At 42.4% G+C, this 26,717-nt stretch overlaps 1 protein-coding gene across 16 annotated transcripts in view; it reads right to left on the bottom strand.

Moving 5' to 3' along the window:
* Positions 1 to 26,717, bottom strand: part of PTPRF (protein tyrosine phosphatase, receptor type F) — a 287,109-nt gene that overhangs the window by 254,963 nt on the left and 5,429 nt on the right. The window contains exon 1 of one of the 16 annotated variants that reach the window (XM_027649308.1): positions 24,579 to 24,861. The exons of the other annotated variants lie outside the window; for them this stretch is intronic. The gene's annotated coding sequence lies outside the window, so the exon portion shown is untranslated. Of the gene's footprint in view, positions 1 to 24,578; positions 24,862 to 26,717 lie in introns of those variants that run through there. 16 annotated transcript variants of the gene reach the window in all.

The following is a 26,717-nucleotide window of genomic DNA, read 5'->3' as shown; positions in this document are numbered from 1 at the left end:
GCTCCACACGTCTGTGGATCCATGGTGGCTGCTTTCCACCTCATCCAGGATGCGCAACCTCACCTGCTTCAGATTAAAAAGATGAGAAAAGGTGGGAGGCTACAAGTATTCTGCACATCTTAATGAACCTGTAACAATTGCCTCTCCCAAAAGGCAGAAAGAAATCAGAAACGTAAAGCAAAAATAAACGGCATTACCTCTCAGGCAAGTTGGGTACACCACCACCTCTACAAAATACTCGCTTGCTCCTTGCACCCTGGGTGATCTCATACCTCCCATGGACCCTCCTCATCCACCAGAAAATCCATGCTAAATTTATAATAGATTATGTGTGTTTTAGTTTTTTATGTCCAAACATTTTTTGACCACCAGAGAAGGCACGCTGTGCTAGCCAAGGGTATCCAGTGATAGCCACTATGTTGCTACTTCCAATGGTTTTCCTATTTCTACACCCGAGAGGCAGCAAGAGAGATCAGTTCTCACATTCAGCACAGCACTCACATGGTACAGATACAGGATATTCTTCACCTTTCAGTGTACTTCTCCATTACATCATTTGGTTCCAGAGCATTCAAATGTTGCAATTAAACCCTAAGTAAGGTATCCAAAGGAAAACAAACAAAATCCACCACCATAACACTTCTGCTTCCACAAGATGGTAGTTTGCTTTGGATTTTTATAATTCAGTCTTAAAGAACTCCTCTTCCTCAAACTTTGAGAGCATTTCCTCTGTATCTCAGATCTGACAACTTCTGTACTTTCTCTTTGCCAGGAGAATGGTCCCATGCTAATGGTCTGAGTCAAGATAAACCCGAATCCTCATAAAAGACCAACCCAAAAAAGAAATAAATTATGTACCTCACACAAAACTGCCCTTTCCTAATGGAGACTTCTGCCAATAGCAGATGGAAAGATCTTTGAAAAATAAGACATCCCATATGCCGTCTGCAGCAACTTCGTAGCTATACTGTTGAAATTATCCACTTTTTCCTTTCCAGGCCTCCACCTTTACATGACCTTGACTAAAACATAAAGAGGATAATACATAATGTGCAGCTTCTAGGGATAGCATTCAGTAAAACCTAAGGAAAGAAAATTACTGCTAGCTGTTTTTTCAATGTATTTGTACATTAGTGTGCTGAAATGCATACTTGGCGCCATCGAAATCAGATTCAATGTACGTTTTACAGTACTTAGGAGGAAAGCTATTTTAATTTTGTTAGTTGCCAGAATGTAAAATCCTGGAGGAGAAAAAGCTTCCAGCAGAAAAACAGAACAGATCTTAAAGGGGAAAGACACTACCTAGCTTGATGAGAAACAAAGGAAAGATTAAGGAGGACCTGGTAAAGTACAACTCCAAGAAAAGGAACAGCCCTTGTCCCTCCACATGGCTGGTGCGGGGCTCACAACACGAAATGCAGCGCCTTGTTCATCAAATCCAAACATATTAAATTAACAGCGGCACAGCAACAACTCTTTAGCTGCCAACAAACGACGACTCTGAAGCTCTTAGCGATGTATGAGGAACATGCTCCAAGTTTTAAGCATTTACTTTTGGATATGCAATGCCACCAGATATCCAAGCTTTTCCTTACCTGCAGACTAATGCATCCAAGTGGCTTTGAGGACATTCCCTCTGAAAGCTCGTATGCTGAAAGACTGCAGCTCTATGTCCATCACTTCCAGACATGTGCCCAGCCCATCAGTTAAAGTGGACCTGAGCCAGGTGTGAGCAGGGGTGTGGTTTTATTGAAGCAGCTAGAGCACACAACACCACATTCATGCCAGTGCTATGTTTTATTCAGGGTACAGAAAAGCAGGACAAAGTTATCCAATGCCAGAGCTTGTGTCCCTGGTTGCTTGACCTCCAGGCAGTGCATGGATTCTGCATCATTCAAACCTGCTTTGTTTTACCCTTGTGGGTTTTAATAATTATGCACATACACAGAGAGCTTGCAATCAGTGTACTCTGAATTAAATTTTAACCAATAAATGAAGTATTAAAAGCCACAAAATTTTTTATAAGATTTTAATTGTGTATTACAGAACTCATCTGGTAACACCTAATTATAATTCTAAATGAGCAGCAATTAACAAGCTATTTTACGGTGCCTAAGTCCAAAATAAACAAGGTCAGGACAGTCCTGCAAAAGGAGCTGCTAGTGTGTATCCTGTAGAAGGGAGGCCAGTCTATGCTTGGAATGCACTCATTCCCCAATTTCTACATCAGAGCGTTAAATTTTAGAAAGCGCAGGGCACACCACCCATCAAGTACAGGACTTGCTGTACCACTAGAGCCTTGTCAGAACATGGGCAGCTCTGCTCCTGTCACAGCACACACAACAGCAGTGTAAGCTCATCTGAAGTGACACATGCCAACGCTGTGCCTCAGATGGGGAAGTCAGGAGCAGCTCCAGCAGAAGCAAGTGCTCTCTCACCCATCACATAGCAAAGACCCCAAAACGGGATGGGTTGAGGACAGAGCAATGAAGAAGTCTCTGTTCTTCACAGAAAAGCCATAACAGCCCCTGCAGTAAAGGCAACCCACGTACTGTTTGAAAAAATGAGTTCATCTTACAGAACCATCCAACACTTCCTAGAAGGAAGAAGGTAGACACTGCAGACAGAGCCACAGATTTCATGTCAGAAATTCCAGGACATTTCCCACTGACCTGGATGCTGTCCCAGAACTTTCTAGGAATAATCTTACTTCTTCACTCTATGGCTAGTGAGTAAAGTCCTTCTACCTGGTAAGCATTCACTGAATGTTCAAGAAGTAGGTATAGCAGGGAAGTAGCCCACGAGCAGTATTTTAGGGGTCAACCAGCAAAGGTTCAAAGCCCAAAGGCTTCGTTTCAGAATGCATTACCCTTTGCTGACAGGTTGGGTTTAAATTTTATTTTTATATTTTATCCTTTAAAAGTTCTTTGAGAGCTGAAATGTGAGGAAAAAAATTCAGCCTAAATCATATGCAACGTACAAGGTAATTTTCTCTTCTCAGAGGGTAGAGGTGGTTTCTGAAAAAGGCTTTCAGACAGACTCCTTTATCTGTCTTCTGGCTTTCCCTTTACCACTTTTCCCCTGTCTTCTAGGGAAAATGAATCTCAAACCTCTTCCGTGAAGAACACAGGCCATTCCTGACTGCAGGAGAGGAGGCAGCAGAGCGGGAACTTTCCTCATGTAGATAGTATCCTCTCTATCTGGAGGAACAATGCATTAGATATTCTGAAGTAACAATTAAGATATGGAAACATTTGGAAAAGTATCAATGATCAGCTTTTTAAGCAAAAGAACAAAGCACCCAAGGCACTGTCAGGGCTCAATCAGTAACCTCCAACTCCAGGAGAAGCTGGCAATAGGAAATGTGCTTTATATATGCGGGTGGTTTATGAGAAACAATTTGTTTACAGCCCTTTTAAAAAGAATACGTGAAGGAATTTGAATAGCTATTCCTCATGAAGCACTGCTGCTCAGAATGAAACATTCTGTCCTCCAAGCTCACAGACATGATTCCTGACAGATTAACCTTCTGCACCACACCGAGGACACCAGCAGTAAAAGGCTTCTTAAGGCACTGCAGATTCCCCACTGCTCTACTGCGCTTCTGTCTCACCCGCAGAAGCACTAAAGCCTTGCACCAGACAGGTCACGGGGGTTTAGACCTCTGTGAGAAAGGATTCTGGGTTTGCCCTTCAGCCAAGATTTACAAGCTTCAGAAATCTCTGCAGTCAAGTCAACCTGCCTTCCTCCAAATAAGTGTGCCTGAGACCTGGCATCTCCTAGGGAAGTCAGGTTGATCTGTTGTCTGATGAAATAATTAAAAATGCAAAATAAAAGTATGTATCTTCCTTGACAGTGTTCATCAGAAACTAGTTAAGACTCATACTGCTGGCTGAACCAAAGTGACCATTCTTGGCAAATGGAACTCCTTCCTGAGCAAAGGCAAGGGGAGAGCTCCCAAGGGCTGAAATGAACAGTCAGGATGTCACAGACACAACCCTCCTTCTGCACCTTTCTCAGCCAGCAAACATGGAAAACCATGTCCTCTGATTATACAGCAAAGCTTCTGGATACACTGCAGTGTCTTTTACTTATGAGTTCAGCACTGACCACTAGACATTTAACCAACGCCTGCCACACGTGCCTGTCCTGGCAACCCTCCCCAGGAGAGGATCCACAGCAGCACCGTGCTCCGAGTCCTGCTTGGATGAACCACTGGATGAACCACTTGGATGATCCACTGGATGAACCACTGCAAGATCAATCCCGAGTCTGCAACACAGCTGGGACGAGGGAACCCTTCCAAGAGCCTGGTAAAGTTCATTATCCAACCTGCAAGCGCCCGTCCTGTGGCCTCCTCAAGAGCCTTCACCACCCAGCAGCACCAGCACTACAAGAGAAGCCAGCAGGACTTCATTTCTTCCCTGTGTGAACAGGAAAGGAAAAGTTCATTGAACCACTGCCTGAAGCAAAGACACATCAGGGAAGACCGGGAACCTACGGGCACAGCAGACTTGGAGGCAGCAGTCATTGTTAAGACCAAGACTGAATAACTACTGACAGACCGTCGTATGAACCAGGCAAAGCTGATTATTTTTTTCAAACAGATCAACCACCCTGGGAAAGCCCACCATCCCCAAACCCTCTTCCATCAACTGTCCAAGAGAGTTGCTTGCAAATTACTAGAGGCACAAAAGCTGCAGACACTTGGCTCCTTATCTTTGAAAGCATTCTACTTGAATTTATCACACTACATGCAAGTCAGACTTTATTTAGCCAAACGAGAATCCTATAAGCCCCCTTTTCCTCACCAGAGTGAGAACAAGCAGAACAGCTAGTGCCTTCTTGCTTTACTGAATTCATTATATTAAACCAAAAGCAATGTCATCTTAACTTGAAAGGACTTTTAAAAGAGCTTGAAGCAATTCTGCTGCTGCAGCATTTTTGTATTTTGGATTAACTACAAGCCTTCTTAACCCCTCCAAGTTTGTAACAGCACATACCCATATCCTCCCAAGCTTTCAGAGCATACAGCAATCCCTGAGCTGTTAGCAAGCTGAGAGTTAAAGCACACACCATGTACAACTATTGTAATTTGACTCCTCCTCTACAAGTTAAAGAAGTCCAAGTTTTAGATATTTTTGTCCACAAGACAGGACCTGCAGAATTTCGTAAATTATCTCAGACATTCCTCATGTCTCATGTGCAATTTCCCTGATTAATAACCTGGGCTCACAGGGGCAATGAAAAGGTCAAAATCCTACTACAGGCAACAGTGCTAAAATATTACTAAGTGCCATCTTTAAAAGATTTCCAATTAGTATTAATATAGAAAGATTTCTGTTGAGAGAAATTCTGTAAATTCATGATTATCATCACAGACTTTTTAAACTCTTTTCAAAGAGGATTTTTAGACCCTTTTTTTTTGCCAATAGAGTGTATCGGAAGCTAGGGAAAACACCTTAGCAGCAACTTTCTTGAAATGAAATATTAAAAAAACACCCTGCCACCAATAACTGGTTCTGTTTGATGTAGTTTGTCATTTTTCTGGACAGCTGAAAGCCTTAGGCAAATGTGCAGGGAAAAACAGTGAACCATCTCATCCATCTTTTGTTTATTAAACCCTGAGTTTATTCAAGTGGTTTTGAATCCTGAACTACGCAAAGTCTTCCGAACCATTCCACGCTCAGCAATCAAATCTAGGGGCCAGAGAGAACCCAAAACGTCCTTTACATTTATTAACTTCTGAAGAAAGCATCAGATAACAAACCCTTTAATCTCAGCTCACTCAGCTGAAGAACGGTGAGAAACAAGTGGCCAGTACCAGACCAGCTCCAGGACTGGTGCTACCAGGAAATCTTTGTCAGGGGCTTGATAAACCCCTGCTCAGAGCATCTCTGTTGTTCCTGGCCCAGAAGCCTTTAACAGCCCTATACTACTGGCTGGGCTCTCTTACTCTGCCCGAGGGGGACACCATTTACAAAACAACCAAAGAACCCATTAATAAGCACTGCCAACCTTGTTTCTGAACTCTGCCATATTTTCGGTGGAACGGTTGCATCTCAGGGATAGCCACATGTGTGCTGGAGATGAAAGGTTGCCAAGCAGTGCCAAGTTATCACAGACAAATAGTATCTAAGGGAGATGGATGGAGTTATGAGATCAAACTGCAAACACTCCCAGATCAACACTATTTTGAGAAGAGCTGTGTCTATACTCCGTCCATTCACAAAAACACAGGGAAGAAAAAAGCCATTTTTATACACAAAATTACATTAGAAGAGTGCCCTAGAGACCACTGTATCATTCATTTTCATACTAAATTCAATAAAAATACACAGTTCTTATTTAAACAGCTGCAGCATCAAGGGGGTCTTGCGACAGCATTTAAGACCTTGTTGAGAGCATGCCCTGCCCTAATCCAGGCGACCAGCCTACTCAGAAAGCTGACACGGGCAATTTGACTAGCAGGAGGTCTAGTCCCAGAGGTCCCATACATCACTGCCTACATCTGCATTTCCCCTCCCTTTGCTATCTTTCCTCACACATTTCCCAGCGGTCAAGTGTATACCAAGACAGCCGAGAGGATGCAATTTGTAATCTCAATTAGGCACAACGTGAGGTAGCCAAGTTGATTAGGAAAGACGGGGCCTAACTCTTCTAAGTCAGTTTACTGCCCCTTTGCAAGAATTAATTTCTGTTCCAGCAGCGCCTGCAGTGGTGTGTCCAGTCCAAACACGTAACAAGGCAAACAGATGAACTCAAGAGAGGTTGACATTTTGCATGTGGCATGGTAGGGGAGCTGTGTGCCTGTGAGCTGACCGCATCCTCTACCTGATCCATTAGCGTTTGGTCAATGACAGGGAAAGTAGAGCCTTTCCTTCCCTTAAGTAAGACACTAATCTATTAAAACTCTACAAGCTAGGGTAATTAATCAAAAGTCTATCATACCCTATAAAATGAAAATGGTTTAGAGATGTGTCTGTTCACACCAATTAATTATTAAAGGAGAATTAGCTGAAGTTTTTCACCTGTTATTTAAAAGTTTGGGAAAACATGACATGACACACGTACAACTACTGCAGCACAGTTTACACCCTCAGCAACCCACCCACCCAGCTGTGCCTGTACCTGTTCTCCTTTCTGCAGGCTGGTTCCAGCGCACCCCAAGAGGAACCAGAGCCTGCCTGCTAAGGATGCTCAGTACATACAGCTGCAAAATCACCCTGGGGAGTCAGCAGGTAGCCCCTCCAAACAGCAATCACAACAAGCATTTGCACATGTTTGCCTGACATTTCTACTCTTGTTTCAAAATAAAGTCCTCAAGCAACAAGGCAAGGGCTTGGTAAAACGGTAGCAAGCACAAGCATTCCTAGAAACCACCAACCGTGTTGTTTTCAGCTGTGTTCGTGCTGCTGTAATCAATGGAAGCACTTAGCAGTGATGAGCACACACCGGCAAGAAAAAACACCCCATCCCTTATGCCACGGTTGTTATCTTCTTCCAAACCAACCAATGAATCAAGATCACTGACTGCACTAGGAGGGGAAGCACTGGGAGGGCTGGTGCTTAATTAAGCTGAAGTAAATACGCCCTGGCTCAGGAGCAGACTAGAATCACCTGTGTAGCACATAAACTGAGAGCACACAAGAGCATAGCAGCTTCAGACCTTCTCACATTTCTACCACTTATGGCCCGAGCTTTATTCTAATTGCACAAATTGAAGAATGATTAGCAGTTGCGTGGACATTAAATGCCCTGTTGATGTAACCAAAACAGATTTGCTTTATTCAGAACGATTACTTAAGGCCATAGCTGTGAAACTCAAATGAATCAAAACAAAAACAGACATTAACAACACGAAGCATCACCTCAGAAATGAGGGGGATGGCAATACAGCCTAAGTGATAATTTAAAAGCCGCACTCTTTTAACATCATGCTTTTTAAAAATGGAGAGGCAGGCATTTTTTTCATGAAACACCATAAATCCACTATAGTGTTGTTCTCATCCTTTGCAATCTCTAAAATGAACGTCTATGAATTCACCAAATTCACCCCACCTATGTTCTGCACCAGGTTCCTAGGTAAGAATTCATATCCAATTCTACGATAAATTTATATTTCTGCTGAAAAGTGTAATGCACAACTCAAGATCAGCAGAAATACAGGGTCAAGTTAAAAATCAGCTTCCATGAGCCATGGGAGGTGAATGGTAAGTGCAAACCTGACAGACCGCAGCTTCCTGTGCTGAAAGGACTTTACAGGCAGTACATGTCCTAATAAACTATTAAACAGGCACCAGCACACTCCTGGTGTCGTTTGGAAACTAAAGAGTAAGGTACAACTTTAAACGTTTTTGCCTCTCCTCCCAGCTCTCACAGATGCTCCTCTTCACAGCTTATCTCCAAGCTGAACGGTGAGAAACGGGGGGCCCCAGACTGGCTGCCAGCCAGCCTTTTCAGGCTTCATTTTTAATGCTATTACCTATGAAACACATTACATTTACTTGGCCTCCAGTCACATCATTAACCCTGGCAGTGAAGCAACTAACAAATTCAGCTAACAATATACCCTTCATAGGAAAGCCTCACATTTTTTCTTAGCACTTCATCTAAAAACATAAATCTCGGGAGGTAAGTTTGTAGCTGTTAACCAGCTATTTCCCTCTCCCCACAGAGGAAGAAATTGTGTTTTTCTCTGACAGCAATATATGATATTACTGTCATTACAGTTGTTTTAGAACAGCTTTAAGCTACACTTGTGTTTCAGAACTACCTGCCAGAGCCCTTGTTCAAAACTTTCATCTCTCACTATATTGTTTCAAGGGATTCTTTTAGTTTCAATGGTCCAAGTCATCAAGTATACAGAAGAAAATGCAAACTTAAAGATAGATGATACAATCCCACTCATTGCATTCAAAATACAGTTCACAAGCTCCTTCCCTGGGGTTTTCCCAGACTGAATGACCAGATTTTGTCCATGCTATGAGACAGCAGCACAGGGCTGTAAAAACTCAGAAAAGGTTCCAGAAAAGCAGGGACTGGCCAATGCAAGAGATCTTGTCAGGCTTCCTCCCCGCTGAGATTGCAGCCACAGCCTCAGCAGCTGTGACTCCCCAGATTTTACATAACAAGCAGATATCACTTCTTTTACTTGACTCCAATATGGACCTGATTAGAGCTTGTCTCCAAAGGACTTTTAAACATGATGCATGCACATATTCACACATTAACTGTGCATGTTTTACATCTGTACACACATATATCTATTAAAATGTATGTGTTTTATAGTTAACACAGTGCAATCTTCTTTTAAACAGCTCCAACACCACCTTAGTGCTTTGCTTTTCCATCAGGTGCAGCGGAGCACAGGGGCTGTGTTCCCAGCAGCCAGGCTGCTCCAGAGTTCCAACCTTGCCTCCAAGTGCAAGGACTCCCACAGCCTTGTCAAGTGCCTTCACTCCTGCACCCCGCACTCCCCAGCGATAAAATCAGTGATAGCACTCTGCCTCCCTAGCAATATTTGGTGAGAATAGATTTAAAAAAAAAAAAAACCAAACAAAAAAAATCCACTATGAAACTCTGAAGAGCAAATATTGCTGTCTTGAAAACGTAGGTGCTTACTCCAGTTACCAGGCTTCTATAAAAACAACATTATCCTGCAAACATTTTCTGGACTAATTTTATTCTTAAAATTGCACTAAACCTTTAGTTTTAGTACAACAATTTATACCACTCCTTTGGAAAAAAAGCTCTAAAACATCTGAATTCAACTTTTTCCACTTTTGGAAAAGCCTAAAAATATACAGGTTCTCTCTGATAGTACTGTTCCAACAGAGGTTTTGCCCTAGCAGAACGAGATAAGAAATCAAAACAGTCATTTATCCACTGATGGTGCATAAACACTGTATTTATTAGCACTTCCACATACTGATTTTAGACTAACCTCTTTCTCAACAGTAACAGCACAAATGACCATTTCAAAAATGCTGTCATCCAAATGTCACAAAACAAAAGAGAACAAATGATACTCCTGTGAGACATCTACCTCCCTGTGTCTCCTCTGGTATTCAGAAGCTGGTATGCAAGGAGAATAATCCAGCTCCCGTGATTCATCTCACCCTTCAAAGCCAAGGCAGGCTCAGGGACAGAGTGAGCATGGGAGCTGCACCCGAAGGCCCTGCCAATACTCCCCATCTCTGCAGCCTGCAGCGGTTCCTCCATCTTGCAGAAGGGGATCCAGTCAGCACTCATCTTCCTAATTACACACCAACAATTAGCTGGAATCTCGTTGGACTGTGCATGTCACCTGTTAACAGGGTTCCGCGAAAAAGGGCTAAAACGGGATGTGGCAGATGGAGCTATATATCCTGTCCATCTCTGGAGAGCAGATTTGTAATGCAAAACACTGAATTCAAGATGAGGCCCATGGATACAAGGAAGCAATCAGAACCAAACTGATTAAACAAGACCCAGGTCTCAGCACAGCACGCAGAATACTAAACAGAAGCAAAGGTACCTCCGAGAGGGAAACAAACCACGCGTCACACACCGGCTCGATCTTCCCTGATCCGTGTGGCTGCCTCTTCAGAAAAACCAGACTGTTCTCCCCAAAACTCACCAAGGCCAGAAACATCCACATCCCAATCACTCCACCTCAGATACGCACGGACGAAAAACTCGGGTTCCTGAGTTGCCTGGTTTATGACGGGAAAGCCCAGGGCGGGGATGCTGCGATGCACATGGCCAAACACAACCGTGCTCGTTGCAAAGCCCTCCAGTTCAGATTTACAGCACCCCAAGTCAGACAACTAGACTGGATTATTAGCCCAGCCTCTTACAACCCTGGGCACATGACATTTCATGCAACTACCGCTATCCTGAGCCCAAATCCCATTTGATTAAAGCAAATCTGGTTTCAGTATGGGAGGAATCTGGACTGATGCGTGGTATTGACATCAGGACACAGAAGGGATGCACTACTTCTTCTCTGCCCTGTCACAAGACCCTGAGAGACATGTGCTTTGCTTCCAGCCCAAGTACTGCCGGCTCCTGCACCCGGTCACACCTCCTTGCTCTGCTTTTCACTGCAATGTTAAAGAGAGTTTCTAAATACTTGCATTGGGAACTGTGGTTTCCCTTATCAACACTGATCTGGCTTCACAGACCTCCCACTCGTTTTGCTTCATGGGCTAATGGAAGAGGAGAAGAATTAAATAGCCCTCTGAGCTCCTGCAGCCGCTCTCTTATGAATACTCTGCTGACACACACACACATTTCTCAGCAACACCCTTGTTCAAAGAGCCATCAGGAAAACTGTAATTTAGACTTTTAACAGTTCCTCCAGTGAAACACAAAAAAACCCCCAACCACCCTTTAAGCTGGTTTTGTTCTGCTTTCTCTCAGCAAAACGATTACCCCTCGGACAACCTCATACACTATTTTGTCATTTTACAACTCCCTGCTAAGTAAATGATGCCACACAGCCTTACAGGAATAAACATATTCTGACATGCACCAAAAAAATGAACCAACTAAGCTATAAGCAAAGATTGTTTATGTAATGCTTCACAGACACCTTTACACTGCCTGGGTCTCATCGCCTGTTTTGGTTTTTTTACACCCAACGTTTGGAGAGAAGAAAAAACTTTCAAATGCCAGCACAGTGCTTGCCCACTGACTTACCAAAGCACGTACTGCCAAGCTGCTGCACAGCCTGCATGCCTCAGTGACCGAGTGCTTTTGGAAAATTCTTGCTATGTGCACACATACACACACAAAAGAGCAATATAATCATCAAAATATTCAGAGACACTCAGATGGCCTCTAGAAGCACACTTCTTGATCTGCGTGAACTGACTTTAGATATAAAAAGATGCTGCAGCATCCCTTCTACTCTCCTCTGAAAATTTCTTCAGGTTTTGGGGGTTTCATTTTTTATTCATAGCCTTCTCCTCTTAGCCTCAAAGAAAGCTTCTGTTATTCCACCAGATTTTATCCCTTTCTGTTTGGCAAATGTTGATTCTCCCCCATCCTCCCACGTGTCTCACATGAAACTGCTACTTTTGTGTAACAAAAAAATAAATAATTGTGTACCTTTATCTTACCCCAAAATCTGCTGTTTCAACATCAGCACTGCCTGACCATTAGAGTTCAGTGTCTAACTGAACCAAAGAAACTGCACCCCACTGTCCCTCACGAGCCAAGGGGCAGCAGATCCCACTCCCACAGGCTGTGCTGGCACTGAGAGCACGGCAGAGCCCCAGCTCCAAAGGCAGGGAGCGATGGCCTCATCCCCCTTGTGCCCCCCCTCAAAACACACCAGTGCTCCCACACCACATACAGAAATTTGAGACTGATGCCCCTACGAGCTCTTGGCTGATGGGATTGTATAGTCGTATAATAATGTAGGCCTAAAATACCTAAGAGTCTTCCCCTGCATCTAATGAAAGGGAAAGCAAAGGAAGACCTGCAAACACCAATGCCCAATCTCTTTTTCAGGGGGATGGAGCAATAGTGTGAAAATGATGGGTAATGGTGTTGATACCTTTGCTCCACAGGCCTCTCCCAGGTAACACATCATGCCTTTGTGCCAGGCACTGCCTCAACCCTCCAACCCCAACCAAGACAAAATTTAAAAAAAAAAAAAAAAAAAATTAAAAAAAAAAAAGTTTTTTTTGTTACTCTTTCATTAAGATGTTCTTTAATACTGAACACGCTGCTCCACTTCTCCATTCTGGAGCTCTGCCACCTGTAAACAAGAGTCAGGACCTGTACTTTGCAATGCAAGTTCAGATCTTTGGATGGGAGGTAAAAACCAAAGTAATATTACAGAGTACAGCATGATCTCTCTCATATAAACAACTTTAAAATCACCATTTAACGATAAATCTCACCATCAGGAGCATCAAGCACAGCATGACTGTGCCAAGGGAGTGGTGAGTTGATGCAGGAAAGGTGTCTTTTCTTTCTTGAAATTTTTAATAAAAATATAGCAATGAGACTAATTTCTGGTAGGAAATCTACAGAATAAAATGATTGCTGTTACTATATCCACGTCCTTTTCAAATGTATGAGTCTAGTCATTTGAGATTCAGCACAGATCTACTCTAGAAGTTAAAGAAGCATGTCCCTACTTCCTCTTCAAGAGAGGGCACAATCAGCCAGCTGCCATTTAATATGAACAAACGATTTCAGCATTATTCATCACTCCAATTTTGATAATGGAAAGTATTCTTCAAACTAAAAAAGTTTAAAAGTCTAACTACCTCCCATTATTTTCCAGTCCTCTAGAAGAAATTAAGTTGATGTTCTCCAAGAGATTTAATGGACAACAACAGACTCTTCACTGCCTACCTCCAAATACTAAAGGCACTGTTCCTGTAATGACCAGTTGTCTCCTTGGATAATACTGACAGTAAAATGTAAATCCAGTCACCAGTAAATGCACTTTCTGGAAAAAGTAACTGCAAGACGTCTTTAAGTTGAAAATTTTATCAATCACAAGCCTTCACTGCAGAGCTATATATCCATCTGTTTTGAGGTTACTCCCTTTAACACTTCAAATATTTTGAACAAAAATGTAGAGTTCATCCATAAAAGCTTTAAGTAATAATATCACTGGCAAGTCACTGAGAACACAACTGAAAGCCAACTGCCCAATATCTACAAAGGGGGAAAAAAAAGATTTTTTTTTTTGAGACCTGACTTCATAGTCCCAAAACTCTTAAGTAAAATAGGTCAGTATTAGTATTGATACCTTTCAAAGTGTAATTGTGTGCTTTCACACAGTTTAATTTTTACTTCAATACTTTCAAAAACCATAACAGGTTCTTTTAAAAGAAGCAAAGGACTCTTGCACATCAACAGGGATAACTGCTACCCATGACACATCCTATTAAGTTTTCACAACAGTCTCTAGTGTAACAGTATATATTCATCTCTTGTAATCAAGGCAGTAATTTGCTATGCACATCTTTCAGTAACGCTCATGGGTTAAGCAGTCATGGTGCCCAAGTCCAGTCGCCTCCCCAGCTGCGTCAATGGTTTTGTGCAGTGGATTGGATCAGGGAACCAGTCCAAGTCAAAAATAAACAAGAGAGGGAAAAAGAACACAATTCTCTTTAACCTGAGGCAGACTCCTGATTTATTGCCCTGCTGCTAGTGACAAAACAGGTTTAGACCAAGCAGGAGGAAATGGGCAGAGACTGGTGAAGCCCAGATCGTCTCTGCAAGAAAGGTTCTGTCTACACACAGCAGCCCAATTACTGTACAATGTAAAACCTTAAAAAAAAAAAAAGATTTCAAGGCAGTATTTTGATTTATTTTCTTCTGCAAAGCAATCTCCCACCCAGGGTCTACAGTTACATTTCAATAACATCAGAAAAAAAAAAAAAAAAAAAAACAAAACACGTCCCCCTGCAGAAACCAACCTTTAAGGAAAGCACCAGCACTCTTCCACAGCCAAAACAGCTCTCCTCCCTCACCCATCAACATTTCCAGGAGGTTAAAACCTTCATCAGCTTTTCAGAGGGAGAATCTTCTGCTAAGTGTTGTGTTTCAGAAACCACTTTCTATTCCTCTTTTGGATCAGAGTCACTACCACGTGCTTCCTTCAGCTTTTATGAGAGACTGACTGACTAAGGAGACTGCAGATTTCAGAATTTACAGCTCACCTGGACCAAGTTCATTCAAGCAGCACAGCTACACCTGATAAAGATCTATTAATGAGGATAGCCCCTCTTTGAAAAGATACCTTAAGGATTTGTCTCCTTTCTCAGCCAGACCAGTGACTGCGTCTCTGCCCAGGAATCAGTGCAGAGGCGAGATAGGACCTGTAATTCCCTAACAACTGGGGACAACCATGGAGAAGAGCATTATATGGATTATATTCTTGAAACTTCTTTAAACATTTTCCCATTTATTCTGGGAAACAGTTCAGAGCAAACTGTTTATCAGCAAACTCTGACAAGAATAATATGAGGGGGCACATACTTCACACTCAGTCCTTAGATGATGCTTCCTGGAGAACAAGTGTTCAAGGGAATAAGGCTGCAATCTACCAAAATGCTCATTTTTATAAAGTTTTAACAGAATACAAGTCATCATAATTAGGGCTCCCATCCCACTTCTCAGAGCCTACAAATTACTGGTCAACATGTTAAAAAAAAAAAAAAAGATTTTTTTTTTTTAAACTAAGTAACTTGGAGAATATTGTTTCTCTCTTCCTTTACCAAGTGATTAAATAGAAGGATCAGAGGCTCAGATTTCAACAGCAGATGCTTTATTTTAAAGCCTTGGTCCTTCCTGGCCCAAAACTTTGACATTTCACAAGATTGGCTTATTGATCAAAACAAGAATAAGTATCCCAGGTAACTTTTGTTTTGAAATAACAAGATTGTAATATGACTTGCAACATACTGGTTATTCCCATATCGCCAATAACTACAGTCTTTTATTATCAGCTTCTGAAATCCTCTTTGTACAATCTGGTTCTCCAGCATCATGTGATCTGTGCTCACAGCGGCACCAAAGTGTCTCCTCTTGAAATTCTATTCCCAGTTCAGAACTGTCGCAATGTATTTAAAAACTATACAAGGAAAAGAAAACAAGCTGCACTGTACAGCTTCCCTGCACTATGTAATTGACTCAGTAATTTACATAAACCCCAGTGAGAAGTTACCAGTTTGTCAATCTATACTCTTGCACACACCAGATTTTGGGAAAATGCTTTGAAAAGGCTGATTTACTAATGCTGCCCTAGGTACCACTTCAGTAGCAGATGCCATCTAGCCCAAGAGAATCATCTCATTTAAAAGAGCAAAACACAGCTACAAAGCTAGTCTAAATTTGGATCCACCACCAAGGAACGAACATTTATGAGGACATGGGAACTGTCTGTGTTACCAGTACAGATGCAACCCAAATATCTCATCTACACCAACGTGAGGTGCTACTAGGTATAAAATAAAATCCTGAATTATGGATATACACAGAGCCTACTATATCTTCACACGATTGCTAGAAACTCCATTAAGGTCATAAATACAGTGATATCTGACAAGAAGCTCAACAGAAGGATAGATATTCTCTCCCACTAGGAGAAAATGCTCTTAACAACTACCTGTGGGATTATGAAAATAGGCTACTTAAGTATCTGCTGCTATTAGTGATATTGTACTGCCTGCCAGATCTGCAAGAGTTTTCATTTTGAATGCGCGCTTGGAATGCTTTGTCTTTTATCAAGGGAATATAAACGCTAATCTTTGGGGAGGACAAACAAAGCAATTTACCCAGCACAGACAATGGCCGCACTCACTACCCGGAGAGGAGCATTAGTGACTTGTGGTGTCAGCACGTTATGGGACAGACAGTCATTAAATCATTTCACTTCTCACTTGTGAGTGCAAGTGGCACGGACAGGGGTGTCTGAACACAAAGACATCTCCAACCCAAGGACCTCACCGACCACACAAAGCAAAGCAAGAGAGATTAAGTGCCGTGGGAAGCGGTGAAGGAATCCTGCAAACACCACTGCTGGAAGTGTTCAAAGAAAGAAAATTCTGCCTATCACATGTGATTCTTTTCCCTGAAATTACAGGTTTTTCTTGCATTTGCACACTGATTTGGCTGTCTTTTTTCTTTACCTGCTATATGCAACTGTTTATGGAATTTACCATTTTTCTCACTCTTTCACCCCTGCCATGCCAATGTCATAAAGCTCACTCTTCATACCAAAAATACTTTACACAACCTTGTTGGGATCACACGAAAACTTTGAGGACCATCAGTATCATAAAGGAGGACAAGATGCATCCACTAAACCCAAAATTACAGACTGCATCTTCGGTTTCTAGAAAATAAAGGTTTGAGTGATTAACACGTAACTATTTCTAAAATTAAATAATTACAGAGAAACAGGGCTGCTTAGAGAAACCAAGAACTCCACGCTACCAAAAATTAGAGGTAATTACAATGTGTATGTAAAGGGCACAGCATTCTGAGTATTAAATCACCTTTAATTATGTTTTCTGGATTTGTAACACTGACATTTCAATTCCTAATGCTACAGTGATACACCACGTTAAATCAAATACGCCAACAACTCTATTCTGAATCACCTTGAAGGCTTGCAAAACAGAGCTGTGTTTGAACACATTTATCTTTTCCCTTACACTCTTTCAGCTATTGAGCGAGACCACAATGTATACTTCTAGAGTCATAATTGGTCACCAAAGCAACAGCTTGGATGCCAAAAAGCAGGATTTCAACTCGACTGCGCAGGGTGGTGGGGAGAGAAAGGTGATCACAATACCTCCATTGTAGCCTTGATCCTGCGACTCAGACCCTCAGCGAACCACAAGTCCTTCATGCACTGAATCCAAAATGAATAACCAGGAAAGTGACTGAAAACAAGACTTTTGTTTTCTTTTAACTTCTGTTCCTCGTCCTAATGGCCTTTAAAGGGTCTGGGCATTAATCTTAGGCAGTAACAAGAGAAGGAGGAAGATCCCTGGCTAGATTTTCTTGTCTCTAAATGAACAAAAAAAAAAAAACCAAAAAAAAACACAATTAAAAAGAAAGTATTTCCTCTTTAGTAAATTCTCTTGAAGCTGTCAATTTTCTATTTGTTACCAACCCTTAGAAAAGGAGGTTTGCGCTGTGGTTAGTGGACAGCACTGACAGTAGATTTTGAGTTCCTTGATCACGAGGAAAAACCAGACATTTACACACCAGAGACCTTTCTCATGTTGTCAGCAAACCGTGACTGTATGCATGGTGAAAAAATACCCACTTCTCATAATTTTATTGCTTTACCTCTTATAAAGAGCTTAGATTTCTTTCCAGCTAATATTCCGCTATAAGAGAACTGAGAAGGAGTATTTGTTTTCAGCTCTTTTCCCTCTACTTACTGAAGCCCTTTTCCTCTAAGGCAGCTGTTTATCAGGTTTCACAATCCAGCTAAAAGAGGCTAAATTAAGACATTTCCTCTGCTTGCCTCCTTTCTTTAAAAGGTGTTACTTTACTCCCTTTGCAGTTTGTGGTTCAAGCACTGCAGCTCTCAAATAAATATATACTTATGCACATATAGTCACTGTTAGAAATATTTATGTTAATTCAATTGTGACACAGAAATCCTGTCCCAACTAGACCGCAGGTCACTCGGTTCAGCTGTTCCAGAGCTGGCAAGCCCAGGGCTGAGGATGGGGAATATTTCACCAGCACTTCTATGTGCCCACCCCACCTAAGCACCAGCACACGTGGACCACCGCAGTGCCTGAGCAGCAGTGAGCACCCTTCTCCACCAAACCCATTCACATGCTCTGCTAGGGAGCAAGGAGGCATGAAGGGAGACAGCACTGCCAGGGCAAGACATCTCTCCAGGCAGAGGTCAGCAAGCTCGGCAGGGAGAGAGACAAGGCCAGCAGGCCAGGATGGGGAGATGGTCCTGGATGCCCACCAGGGGCAGCGAGGACCTGCCAACACCAGGGCCCTGCTGGCAGTTTTCACTGCTTTCCTATGGATCCCAGGCTGATGGCACAGCTTTGTGAAAGGCATCTAGCACACAAGGTTTGCACATCCAAAACCTCCTAGCAGGCTCCAGCTGCTCCTACCAAACCTGCCACTGCCACACGTCAGACGTTTCCTCTGTTTCCCACCCGTAAGAAGCGGGCTGCAGAAGCACAGCAGACACAGCACATCGAACACTGGAGCAGCAAAAAGCTTCTGCTGTAACATTTTGGAGCCACAGAGTTAAGAAAGATGGTCTGTCATGAAGTGACCAGCATTAACTCTGTCCACCCCACAAACTTCAGGCGTTAAGGAACAACGCAAAGAATTAAAAGTCAACCTTGAAGGATTTCAGAAATGAATTGCCCACAGTTTTGCTTTTCTGAGGTTTTTACAGCTGGATACATGTTGAAAGCACACTGCTTTACCAGCAGAGCAAGACAAAGCAAAGCCTATTAACTATCTCCATAACAAGTCTGCAAGAGTCTTGGCATGCACTGTAAGCAAAAGGCAGGCCAGGCCACGATTTCTCAGTTTTCACTCTGTAATGACCTGAAAAAGATGAGAGTTTTACCTACATAGATAAGACAACAGGCCATTACCTCACTCATATGAGTAACGCCTAATTAAAGGTTTGATTTGACCTAGTCATAGCTGCACTGGAGAAAGGCATCTCGACATCCATAATAACAAAACAGTTAACACCAGCACTCGCTGAAACATTTCATCTGTGTCTGCCACCCCTGAATGTCTGCAAACAGAATGGGTTTATTGTTTTTAAATACACATAGGCACGTATTTCTTAATTATACTTTAAACCAAGAACAAAGGTCCCATATATGCTCTTAGCACACGGCAGACATCCAGTCACTGTATGTTCTGTAAACAACTCCCATCACTTCGACTGTTACCAGTAGACCTTTAGACTTCTGCATCTTTTGGCCCCTTTCATATTGGAAAAACATCATTAAAACAGATTAAAACTGCTATTCCAGTCAGACTGCTTATCTAATTCTTGAAGAAAATGTGTACCTGCAATGCTCTCCCTCAAAACAAATGAGAAAATCAACTGTTACTTCAGACTCTTCATCTTAGAAAAAAATATTCTCTCTAATGAGACTACTAAATCTAAACTCTCTTCTATTAAAACTATGTATTTGCATAATCACAAACCTGTCTCAAGGAAACATTTTTAGGATGGATAAACACAGCACTCATACATGTTCATATAGGCTGAATTAGATTCAATAACTTTAATAAGAAAAAAGTGTACATGTAGTACAGTTTTACAATTAGCATCTGCTTTATGTCATTTTTTTATAAGATGACATTTAAGCTATATGCATGTATCAGAGCCCTTTATCTCACAATGCCATTTTCCCCCAGAGCATTCATATCTCACTTTATAAAATATCAGCACACAAGGGCTCGAAACCAGCTTTACCTGCAACAGAGACAACTCCCAGACTATCAATTTATAAAAGCACTGGAAAAGCGGTAAGAACAATATTGACATATGGGCTCTCCTGCACTTTCCCTGAAAAAGCCTCGGTTCTGGAACCACCCTTCCCACAAATTAGTCTTTGGGGAATTGATGGATAACAATACATTTCAGTCTTTCAGACTTCAACAAAGTGGGCACAGAGTATTTCAGGTTTTGGGGTGGGTTTTTTGTTTCCCACAGCCCCCTTCCCCTGTAGTAAATTCAACTTTGAACCATACTTTCAGGAAAAGATAAACATAGCCATCGGCACAATTCACTTTTTTCTCCAGAATTTTGGTAATTTTTGAGGTTTTACTCAATGTACTAGATGTCCAGAGCTGTTTCCAGAACTCTGAAGCTACAACCCAGGGGTAACACTCATCCAAAACCGGCACTTGGGGTGTTTGGTCACTGAAGCTTTGGCAAGCCTGGGGACAACAGCATCGCCAAACCTACATTTTTTTTTGTTTAAATCACTTTCATTTAATTTGTACTCCCTCAGTATATCTGAAGAAACGGATGATACCTTCGGGTCTTCTTGCAAAAAAGCCCTACTGTAGGCAATACAAACCTAAGGACAAAAGGGCAACAATAAAATACCAACTCACTTCAACAGGACTTTACCTGTCCTACTTACAGTTCCCAGGAGGAAGCCAGGGATATACTCGGGGAACTGAGCCATCCACTCCCACCTTATCTATGGACTGTGATTTTAACCTTGAGCCTATATTTAAATTGAGGACTTGTATTAAACAGCAGTGGGCACTCCCGACCTCAGGACATCAGTGTCCTCGGCAGCAGAAGGCACAGCACGTCTGTTGTCATTACCAGGTGTGCCTTAATTACTGCTATTACCGGCAGCCAGGGAAGGGCTGCAAGGCAGCTACTCTTCAAAGAGAAAAGGCAGCACAGGGCAGCACACATCATTTCAGCAACTGAAAATACTTTGCCATCTGCAGAGTCACTGGAATTAAACAACAGTTTTGAAAATGCTCATTTATCCCTCCCTGTCCACACCACGCACACAGGCGCACCTATGCTGACCATATCACCATGGTATCCTCAGCTTCTCCATACCTGTGGTCTGATCCACGGGCCACACAAAGTAAATACAAAGAAAGGTAAGCAGTGGCACACTCAACGGGTGGAGCACACAGCCCATCTATACATAAAAACAAACAATACTTCAACCAACTGTTATTTTTATCCGAATGTAAACAGAAGCACACAAAGTACATCTCCTGCCTTGCTCTTGCTGTAAGACTACAAGAAAAGAATTATTTAGTGTGGCAAAGGAAAATAAATTTCTTAAGAGCCGAGCTGAAGATCCAAGTCCCAAAAAGAAGGTGAGCTGAAGCTCACCGGAGTGTAAGGCAGGCAGCCATGCCAAGGGCTCCCGTGGATACAACAATTCCTGATCAATTAGGCCGTTGTCTAATGGATTCAGCTGCCAGCGTCTGCTCCAATGCCAGGAAGCAGCAGAGGGCTTGGAATCAACACTGGATTTCTAGGCAGTGCTTGAGGACTGCACTGAAAATGCATATGGCCTTCAAAAAAATGTATATGTATTTCTGAAGAAGTCTAAAGTATGGCACCAGGACCAAGAAATTCAGTAGGAAGAGGTCAGGGCAATTCAGCATTCTGGAAAAATCCCACTTGGGTCTCTGTCCTGGCAGTGGACTAACAGGCAGCAATGACAGGTGCTGTCAGCCAGTCCAGGAGGTACAGGAAGACCCTGCTCTATCCCATGCTTGGGGGCAGCAGGAATTTGCAGCCAGCAGGGGCTGGGGATGAAGGTACCATGGCCAAGGCAGCTCCAGCGACATCCAGAGGGGTGACAGCTCCTGGACCATCAAAGGGGAGCCTCGCTCTTGCTGCCAAAATGAGCATGTGTTGGAAAACTGAGATTCAGAGACTCTCCTGTTCCTGAACAGGAATCATGGGTTTCTCTCTTCACTGGACTCATGACTTGCTCTGATCTAATTCAGCTTTTGAAAGGACAGTGAAAACTCCTGACTTCCAAACAAGTTTAACAGATCTTCTGCGCTTCAAAGTAGGTGGTTAAGCTACAAAAAATTACTCATTCTCTACAGTCACTGGCCATTGCCATTCCTGTAACAGCAGGATACCCATCTAACACATACAGACACCAGTGTGCACTAATTTAATCCACAGGTCACTCTGCCTCTGGATAAAGGGCCAACTTTAACCCTATGCTGCTGCCGGAGGGACATGAAAGGCTCCGGAGGAGTAATGGAAAGAACTTGTTTATCCACCCGAAAGCACCCATAATTAGGAAGTGATGGATGTTGCTAGTAAAAGTGAGCGATGTTTTTCAGGAGCTCTCTCATCTGTAACAGCACTGTTTTCAGATAAAATAACCCTTAGTGTCGGGCAGTATCAGGAGTGTCTACAGCCAATCAGTCACTCTGCTATCCAGAAAACAATATGACGTTTTTGTCATAATATCTGTGGCATATGTTGTATCAGCCCTTCTTCACTGTCTCACCAGTCAGGGTCTCCACCCCAGCAAAGCTGATAACTGGTGCTCCTGAGATAAAGAGATAAATCGAGATTTCCAAAAACTTTAACCCCACTGCATGTGTAACAGAACTCCTTTTGAACAAAACACCTTTTACAAGAGCATAAAATCATATTTGCCATCTGTCTCCCAAGTAAAACTCAGGAGAAAGCCCCGCTCGCCTCTCCAGCACGCTGGACTGTAAAGCGGAACCACCACAAGGAACAGCTTGGTAGAAAGTCAACAAGATAAGCGGGATCATTTCCAACTCGGACACCATAAAATTTCACACTGTAACAACTTCATTTACAAGACTTTGACAAACATTAAACAAGGAGAACAAATACCTAACACAATTAACTGAGATTACACATATGGCCTAAAGTCTCTGTGCCACAGTGCAAGTGCCAATAGAGACCGTCCCAAGAGGGAGGATGGGGCAGCTTGGTAACTATGTGACCCTACAAACTGTCACAGCTACCACGGGTAGTAACCCCTTGATCACTGTGCCTCTGAACAAGGTGGCCTTGTCAGCTTTATGGCACCGCTTCAAAATAGAAACAAAACAAAAAAACCCATCAGCATGATTAAGGAAATGGGACAGATGAGCAAGACAGACCAATACCCTTTGGGAACGTTTTCCCTGTGGTCACCTGTCAAGCAGCCCAGCTGTGTTTTTAACTGATTAAATCAGACCTCGACAGAAACCTTAGTGTCAATTTCTCAATGTTCTAATAAGTGCATTGAATTCTTTCTAAGGTTCAAGCACCAGACCACCCCTCTGACAACAACACTGTCCCCTTCTAAGAAATCACCTTACGAAACTTGATGGAGCTTGAGAGAGTTAACATTTCATTACCTAAGACCCCATTCTTGACCTTTAAACACAGCCAATGTATATTAATATTTAACCACTGCATGTTAGAGATTACATATCACTATTACAAGCTCATAGCTATTACTTCTGCAAAACACTAAGAAAAAATAGATGCTGATGTCACTGATCACATGCTTTCTATTTATTGTGATGGGAAATAATCAGCTTCTCTGATTAGGTACATGTTTATTATATTACAAGGCAACAATCTCCTTCAAGCACCCAATCCAATCCACGTGCTTGACATAAAGGTTTCTTAAAGGCTATGAATTTAAACACCTGTGTCCTAGAAAACACGTTGGTGCTTCTAGCAAAGCAAATGCTAAAGCACTGAAGAAATTTAAACATTTGATTACGCTGCTTCCTCTTGAAGCCTGATTGAGAAAACAAATGCTTTTATGTTATTAAGAGACACTACTCAAAGGGAAGCAATCCCAGTAATTCCTGGTCCTTCTGAACCATTAATTAACATTACCTGGAGGAGCACTGCCACTCACACCTGGGACACCTGTAATTCAAAAATTTCATCCTCTACAGATAAGGAGGATGGAAATAGCTTATTAAAACTCTGAATAAAGTATGTGGGAAGGGACCTCAGGGCTTACTCTGAAGTCAGACCACGCTGTTCAGAGCCTTGCCAAGTTGATTTTTGAGTACTTCCTAAAATGGAAGCACCACAAGCTCTCTAGGCTCTTGTTCAGTGCTCTTCCATGCTGAAGTTGAGCTTTTAGAACTTTCCTTGCTCCATCCTCTTTTCCCTTTCCCTCTTTTCCCTTCCCTGTACTCCCCACAGAGTAGTTGGACACTGCCACCACCTCATCTACCTTCCAGGGACGGGTGACTGTGGTCAGGACCTCCCTCTCCCAGACACCTCCTGCTCTAGTCCCCAGCCTGGTTCACTCCAGGTTTTGGCACCTTCTTTGACTTGCCTATGCCTTTCTCCTGCGGGATTCAAGTTACAGCTTTCCCATAAACTAGGAGAACCTCTTGTCCATCCCCTGGTTGAGACAGCAACTGACCACTCATCTCCTCATCCACAGGCTGGTTGGATCCAGCTCCAACAACATCCTCAGCCACATCCAGGGATGCCCCCAAGCCAACCCACGCTCCCCAATGTCCAATCCTTGCAGCTGGACACAGTGCCATATCTGGGGCCTCAGCAGCACTGACGGCAACGGAACCATTACCTTTAATTACCGTCCTCTGCGTACGCTCCAGATGGAGCTTGTCCTCTCTGCCACTGTCAGCTGGTGCACAGGTGGTGACCCAGAGCTCGTCCCAAAGTGCTCTGCCACGGCTGTGCAGCCCTGCCGCGTCCTCACCACTTTGTGTTTCCCCATTTCAGCTCAGTAAGCGACACGCTGCAGATTTCCACATGCCTTTTCAATGCACCATAGCCATTTAATTCTGAACTATGCTTCACAGTGCTTGAGCCCCTCTCAGTTTTGGGCTTACTTGCAGATTTAGTTAGTATTCCCTTGTCCACACCAGTAAAGAGAACAGCAAATAAAGCTCAGCCCAAGACAAACATGGGTGTATTCAGTCAATTCCTCATGCCATCTCCCTTCTTCCCCATTTTCAAAGGAAGTTACAGGTAACTACTCTTCAAACACAGTCCTTAAACTGTTTAATTATATTTACCATATAATTAAATACATATATTTTTCTATTCCACAGAAATGCCATATGAGGTTATCTCTAAAGTTACTGAAGTCAAGGCACATCATCAGAGGTACTGCTGCCCCCCTTCATCCTTATCATTTTCTAATCCTCCAGATTCCTAGAAACTGATTAAAAATTTTGTTCCAATTCCCTAAGCATTGCAGTTACACTGACTAATCTATAACTCCCTGGATCTCCCTTTTTCAAATGGAGGTAATGCCTTTGCCCTTTTCAGTCCTCCAGGACCTCTCTTGCCCTTCCCAATTTCTAAAAGATAATTGTAAATGGTTCAAAGGTTGCTTGGCTAGTGCTGATGTACTCTAGGGCAAATTTCATCAGGCTCTGCCTATTTCAATACACCTATCTTATCTCCTTTTTCTGATCTATCCTTTTTTCTACTCTGCACTTTACTCCCATCACCTTGTTTAAATTAATTTTAATTAGCGTGAAGACACGCTCAAGCAATACAATAGCTACATGATACCCATTTAGTATTTTACCTTTCAGCTGTAATGTTAGCAAAAAACCCAGCTCTAGACTATTCACATACCATGACTGGCTTTTTGGAGATGCAGAAGAACATTTAGAAAGATTGGTCTAAGCCAGGTTGAAGACTGTATATGGCTTAGACCAATCCTCAGCTGAAATGTCTGAAGGGAAAACACTAAGAAATACAATAAACTCTTCGTCTGCGAAAGATTTAAAGAGAAATTTTAACTGCATTTTAGAAGGGACTCTTTTGTTGACTAAACTGGCCTGTTTTGGTTTTAAAAATTAAAAAAAAAAAAAAAAAAAAGCCAACACTTCCGCAGCAGATAAAGTGTTTGATAATCAAATGCACAATTTCCTGTAGATTGCCTGTTATCTAGCACTGATCATTGCCAAGGGTAGGGTATCAAATTAGACTGACCACTGGTCCAAACCAGCACAGCAAGTCCCACTCCTCCCTGAACACTGACAAGTATCTCAAAGCACATTACAATTTTTAGGTATCCACCTGTTCTAGATATAATTTACCTTTCATCGACTGGAAATTACCATCCTCGTAGCTGAGACATGGCAAGATACTACGGGAGCATTGCTAGTCTGCTTCTATGCAAAGCAAAACAGACAGCCTTAGATCATCCTCTGTGATTTCTATTTTGTTTTTCAGCAAAACAAACCAGACACAGTTGTGTGCCGTTACCACATCTCAGCTGAAGCAGAGTAGCTTCTTAAACTGCTTCATTTCCATCCTCAAAGACCCATCAAGTTCTGTTCTGTGATCCCCTAGGCAGAAGATGCAACGTTAATGGAGATTCTGGCTGTCATTCTCAAAAGCAGTTAGTGATCTGAATGCCTCGATTGCTAGTGCACCCAACCTGAAATACTTAAAAAGGTCCAATTTTCAGGAAATGATGAACACTCAAAAACTGCTGGGTGGTGGTTCCCACCCCCCCCCAGTGTATAAATCCAGAATCCATTTTACCTAATGTTTCCACCTAGAAAATCTTTTACAAGACTAAAACCCTAGTACTAGTCAAAAGAATGGGGAAAATAGTTTTCTTTTGCTAGCTGTGATGAAAATGCAACAAATCCATGCATTCTTCCAGTTTCACAAAATACAGCAGCCTACTCTTGAATATGGATTTGTGAGTATTTTCTTCCAGAGTGATACACTGAAA

This window comes from Corapipo altera, unplaced genomic scaffold, assembly GCF_003945725.1.
Source record: "Corapipo altera isolate COAL_440 unplaced genomic scaffold, ASM394572v1 112, whole genome shotgun sequence".
Lineage (NCBI taxonomy): Eukaryota > Metazoa > Chordata > Aves > Passeriformes > Pipridae > Corapipo > Corapipo altera.
Note: the sequence above shows the minus strand (reverse complement) of the source record. Positions and strands in the feature narration are given on the sequence as shown.